Consider the following 6834-nt stretch of genomic DNA (forward strand, 5'->3'; position numbering starts at 1 on the left):
TCTCTGTCTGTCTCTCTCTCACTCTCTCTCTCTCTCTTACACACACACACACATTCACAAACACACACACACACACACACACACACACCTCTGAATATTATGATACCTATTTCACAGGTAAGGCCTGTGATTTCTGTTCTAAAGAGATGGCCATTGTAAAGAGTGACTTTCCTTAGAATAGAAAACTTAGAAAACACAAACCTGAAATTCTCAAGTGTGGTGATCCAGGACAGCTTGCTGGGTTACATGATAGGGTACAGTTACTTCTAACAGGAACTGTCTGTTCTCAAGTACAATTCATCACAACTGAATTGTTGGAAACTTTGTTTTGCTTCATATTACCAGCTTCTGAAAGAAGTCAGTATTTGTAAAGTTTCAGGGAGTTTCCTTTGAAGTCAGCACTACAGTAAAAACATGAACTAGATCAACTGAACACTCATGGAGTCAGCCTGAGGATTTATTTCTGTATTTTCCGGGGGCTTTCTTCTCCTGGGCAAGTTCCTGCTTTTTCACCATTTGCCTTAAGAGTTAGTAAAGGTTATCTAAATGTCATTAGTGAGTAAACATGAATAATAATTCCAACAAAATCTTGTCTTCTGAGGCTGTATTCTTTAATATATTTCTCTAAATTATCAGTTATGTTTTTATTCTTTGACTTCCATTTTGCCTGGCTATTGTTTCCCAAACTACATTTTTGTAGAGACTACTTTTTACTTTCTGTAATTGTACACCAGAAACATTCCGACATCTGGTAATCACATTGTCCTCCATTCTTTTTATAAAAATTTTTTAATGTTTATTTATTTATTTTGAGAGGGAGAGAGAGCAGGAGAGGGGCAGGAGGAGAGAGGGAGAATTCCAAGTGGGCTCCAGGCCATGAGTGGAGAGCCCAATGGGGCGGGGGGCTGGGGGGCTCAACCCATGAACAGTGAAATCACGACCTGAACCGAAATCAAGAGTCGGGCACTTAACTGACTGAGCCACCCAGGTGCCCCGACAGTGTCCTCCCTTCTTAAGAATCAGAAAAGTGCACATACCACTGTCCTTTATGATCCATGTTTCATACGTAACCAGTTTCTATTCTTGATGTCTTTTATATGTACTATCTACTAGATCATATTAGATGTACTACTCATCTACTATACTAGATCTACAAAATCACAGTCTCTGGTGACAGGACCCTAGACTCTGCCTAACAATCAACCACATGAATTTTGTGCCTGATACAATTTGAGGATTAATAGATTATTATGGAATTAACAGGGGCTCCTCCCAGGCCAAGGAACTTGGAGGGAAGGGGGGCTTTCCTTCTCATTTTACTTTATACTCTTTTGTATTAAAAACAATTTTAGGGGCGCCTGGGTGGCGCAGTCGGTTAAGCGTCCGACTTCAGCCAGGTCACGATCTCGCGGTCCGTGAGTTCGAGCCCCGCGTCAGGCTCTGGGCTGATGGCTCAGAGCCTGGAGCCTGTTTCCAATTCTGTGTCTCCCTCTCTCTCTGACCCTCGCCCATTCATGCTCTGTCTCTCTCTGTCCCAAAAATAAATAAGCGTTGAAAAAAAAATTAAAAAAAAAAAAACAATTTTATGAGCACTTATTATATATGTGATAATCTATATCTACTAGAGATTTCTTAGGTTTAGAAGAATGACATATTAAATATTGATTTTCTGGGTTATATCCATGAGGAAATATCAACTTAGATCATTCACGAGGAGAAAAGACTATCAAATCAAAGGCTATACATTTGATGATATATAACGCAGTTATCAAATTTTCCCTTCATTTATTCAACAAATATTTGCTGAACATCTGTGTTTTAGGTACTGTTCTATGTGCCAAAAATATACTGAAGAATATTAGATAAGGTTCCTACCTCCAAGGAGCTTACTTTAGAGTGGGGGAGGGGACAGACAAAAAATAAATAATGGAGCAAGGTAATTGCAGGTTGTGGTAAGAAATAGGGTGATATGACAGTAAAGTTGGGGTAGGGTAAGGTTAAGAAGACTTTTTTCAGGAGGTGATTTGTGACTGAGAGCCGAAAGATTAGAAGAACCAGTCAAATGAAAAGTTGAGTAAAAGCCTCAATTTTGATCTGGGTAAGAACTTGGTATTTTTAAGTGATAAATAGAAACCCAGTGAGGCTGGAACAGAGTGAGCTAGAGAATAGTACTAGATAAGGTTGGAGACATAGCCAGAGCTAGATCACGTACAGCTCTGTAAAGAATTCAGATTTTATTCTAGGATCCAACTCTTGGTTTTGGGTCAGGTTATGATCCTGGGGTCATGGGCTCGAGCCCTGCATTGGGCTCTGTGTCGAGTGTGGAGCCTGCTTGAGATTCTCTTTCTCTCTCTTTCTCTCTCTCTCTCTCTCTCCCTCCCTCTGCCCCTTTCCCTCATTCACTCTCTAAAATGAAAAAAAAAAGAATTTAGATTTTATTCTAGGAAGTTGATGATATTGTCTCTTTTGCATTTTAAGTAATCACTTTTGTACCTGATATTTTCATTTAGAGGAATTTGCCCACAACGAAAAAGTTTTACACAGATGTTCACATTGAGAATTTTGTATCGGTAAAATACTGAAGACAGCCCAACAATACAATGAATGTATAAGCAGAAAATGATTTAGAAATATATGAAATATTATGTAGCTATTAAAAATTACAAGTGTTTATACATTATAAAACACACTGAAATAGTCCTAACAAATGAATCAAACCAAAAAAAATCTTTTAACAGAAAATTAAATCGACAATGTAGGGGTGCCTGGGTGGCTCATTCGGTTAAGTGTCCAACTTTGGATCAGGTTATGATCTCACAGTTCGTGGGTTCAAGCCTGGAGTCTGGCTCAGCACAGAGCCTGGAGCCTGCTTCAGATTCTGTGTCTTTCTCTGTCTCTGTCCTCCCCTTCTTGTTCTCTCTCTCTCTCTCTCTCTCTCTCTCTCTCTCTCTCTCTCTCTCAGAAATAAACATTAAAGAAATATGATGTAAAGATGTCTTTAATGTATTTCCACAGTTGGAAAATATATTCACTCTGTCCTAGCTATACTCCACTGATGGTATACAACATACATTTTCAATTTAAACAAGAAATTCAAACAGCCATCAAAAGTAAGTGTGTATATTAACAAAGGTTAGGAAAATAAGACATGTTTTGGGGCTTAATATTTATTGGAAACTTTGCCTTCTATAAATTTGCTTAAAGCATTATGAAAAAAAAGTCAAGTGTTCTTTTTTAACAACAAGGAATATTTCAGTGAAATCCATTTTTTCCAGTTGTGCTTGATTTGGACTGAATACACTGAGAAAACTAACACTGCTCATAGTTTTTTAAACTATGTAATGAGGATGCGTAGCACACCATTAATCATTTTGGTTTATATCACCAATGCTCTGTGATATATAAGACTTTATCAAGTTCCTGCATTAATTTTTATTAATAGAAAAAACTTTTAACTTTACTACAAATGGTGAAAAGACTCCCTGTTATTTCTGAGTTCATACTTACCAAATTACTGAAAATCTGGTATAAGGGAAAGCCACGATACTTCCTTTGTTTGAGAGGGATTAGTCATGTAAATTGAAATTAAAGCAAAAATTACAATAATAAGTATAAAGATTAGGAATATCTCAATGTAGACAATAATTGAATATGACACCATATTATGTGATATTTCTTTTTTTTATTTTATTTTTTTAATGTTCATTTATTTTTGAGACTGAGAGAGACAGAGCATGAATGGGGGAGGGTCAGAGAAGAGAGGGAGACACAGAATCCGAAACAGGCTCCAGGCTCTGAGCACTCAGCACAGAGCCCGACGTGGGGCCTGAACTCACGGACAGCGAGATCATGACCTGAGCCAAAGTCGGACGCTCAACCGACTGAGCCACCCAGGCGCCCCATGTGATATTTCTATATAGACCTGAGTTGAATATGGACCTCAAAAGGTTTTGTACATTAGCTGTCCACCAACAGCTTACCATTAATCCGATGCAATACACTAGCAAAGAGTATAAGCACAAGAATTATAATGAAGGTGAACAAGGAAAATAATAAAATCAATTCAGTACATAGTCCCTAAATGGTCAATGTACAGAAAATACTAAATTATGGGGATTCAGGATAATCAATAGATCTCAACCAGTTGCACTTACACCTCAGTATCTTCTGATGAGATTTACAAAGTGGGCCACATTAAGGTCCCCACTGGAGATTTTAAACCATAAGGCCCTAGAGTAAAGTTTGTGCTCTGTATTTGTTTAAAGTGTTTCTCAGGTCCTTCTGATGATCATGACTAGGGGAGAATCACCCAGATAGGACAGTCATTATAGATTAGATTGAGAAGAGAAAGCTCCATAAAGAAGAGGGGACTTCCACTGTGCCATGCCAGATGGAAAGGCTTTAAATGGAAAGAAAAGAGAAGGGCAAGTCATTTACCAGAGGAACAGAAACAGGCAGGAATGCGCAGGTGTTGTAGGGAAGAAAGTAGGTAGACCATTCTTCAAAGAGTTCAAGGTAAATAAAGATAGTAACATCCACTGAATGAGGTAATTAGAAGGTAATTGTTGACTTAAAAAAAAAATACAATTCAGTAGAGGATTGAATCCAGATTTAGGGCTTAGGAAATAAATGAGTGATGGGGAATGAAGGCAGTGGGTATTTAGAGCACTCATTTGAGAATTTGGCGGGGGAGGGAAAGTGAAAAATAGAATGGAATTTAATAGGAAGTGAAGGATCAAGAGAAGATTCCCGCCCCCCCCCCCAAATTGCCTGAACATGTTTGCAGGCAGTGGAGAGAAATCCAGTGGAGAAGAAAAGAGTGGATGATATTTTAGAGCAGGTAAAATTGGGATTTATATCTCCCAGGTGTTTTTTAATGTATTCATAAGGACTAAAATGAGTTACAGTGAAGTTACACCAGTTTAATTATAATTTAAATCTGAGTAAATTCAGGGGAATGAGAATCACTGACAACCAAAAAGTCTACAAGAAAGTTTTGGGCAAAAGTGGACAGCACCAAAATCAAGACAGTTTCTGCCAACACTACCTGTTTTCTCCATTTGATCCTACATCCGCAAACTGTGGAAATAACGGAGTATAGATGCAAATATTGAACGGGACATTTCAAGTAAGATATAATCAAGTACGGATAATCTAAGCTAAAACTGGAGCCAAGTTGTGCCTCTGCTCTTCCAACAAAGGAGCAGGTAACTGGCTAAGGTGAGTGCTGGCTGCCACCTCAAAACTCACTAGTTTAAGAGCCTCTTTCTTAGAATAATCTCTTAAGGTGTGTGTACTAATGACCCCAAGGCAGAGAAATTTTAAAAGAAATCCAAGCATAATAAGGAGATTGCTTTCGCTGGACTTTTTAAAAAAAAGTTTATCAACTCGGGTAGAATAGGTCAACAGCAGCCACTCCTGTTAGGTTATGACTTGACAGAAATGATTATTGAGCAAGTTACTCTGCCAGTAAAGGTAGGATGGACTGGAGTGGGTAAAAGAGTATAGACAGATCTATAAAGCTAATGCTCTCCTGCCAAATGTGAGGTGATGAAGGTGAGAGCCGATGCCAACTGTGTTTAATTTTATATCACTGGACATAAAATTCTAATTAGTGACTTGAGGATCATAGTAGAGTAGTGGTTTATTTTTTATAGGATGGTCTTACTACGTGTTTTTTTAAACTTGTATTGTACTTTATAAATGTCAAAGCACTGTCATGTTTTGTGATTTTATTTGACCGTCACGAAAACGTTCTGCAGTTGAGAGAATACTTTTCCAGGTTGTTCTAAGAGGTAACAGATTCAGAGCAGTTTAACAAGTCAACTTATTGAACCAATGTCAGTGTCTACCATGTGCCAGTTACTGTTCTCATTAGGGTTATATATTTTGCTTATGCCTGAGCCAGAGTCAGAATTCTCGATCTAGGATGTTTATGGAAACGTAGCTATGTTGCATTTATTTATGACTGTTCTTTAGGAGGCTACTTTCACACAAAGCCCAAGATGCAAGTCTTGGTAAATACATATGCTGGGATGTACCAAAAAACATAAGCCTTTTGGATATGACCTACAAAGTAAAAGTTTTTATATTCAACATGTGGCATGTCTCATACATTTTTTTTTATGGAGCAGGATGATGTACCTATTTTTAAAATACCTTTGTATATGGATTAAAGGTTTAGACTTCTTAATTACATAACCCACAGGGTACAAGGTATGTGTCAGCAACCATGATAAAACATATTTTATGAAGCAATTTTAAATTTAAAAGCAGGATAGCTTGATTCCTTTGCATTCTGTAAAGCATTTGCAAGCAAATAAATAGGTGTTTTACACCTCAGTCATTGAGACATCAGAGAATGAGTTCTACTAGACAGAACCCAAAGAGTTCAGATACCACTCTTAAGATTATTTAAAACAAAGAACAAAAAACAACCAAATCTTGATTTGGCCAGCTTATTTTGAAACAGAGGTCTTGAAGTGAGATACACAGTAATGCCATTTTTGGAATGTTAAAGCAGATATTATTTTCTAAGTTGTCTACCCAGTATTATTATTTTTTCATAGAAATTACTCCTACTTTAAAATGAATTTAAGAAACTTTAGGGTCTATTTAACCTGATTATTTACATTGGTTGAAAATTCTAGGTATGTGCATATATGCACATAGGCACTTAACATACATATTCAGCTTCCAGTTAAAAAAGTTTTAAACTGTATATTTTGTTATTATTACAGAGAGATTAACAATGACTTGAGAAAGTAAGGCAAGTGTGTTTTCCTCCATAACACGTCCCAACACTAGACGCTAAAGTCACAGGTTGGAGGTTTG

This window comes from Lynx canadensis, chromosome A1 (assembly GCF_007474595.2).
Source record: "Lynx canadensis isolate LIC74 chromosome A1, mLynCan4.pri.v2, whole genome shotgun sequence".
Lineage (NCBI taxonomy): Eukaryota > Metazoa > Chordata > Mammalia > Carnivora > Felidae > Lynx > Lynx canadensis.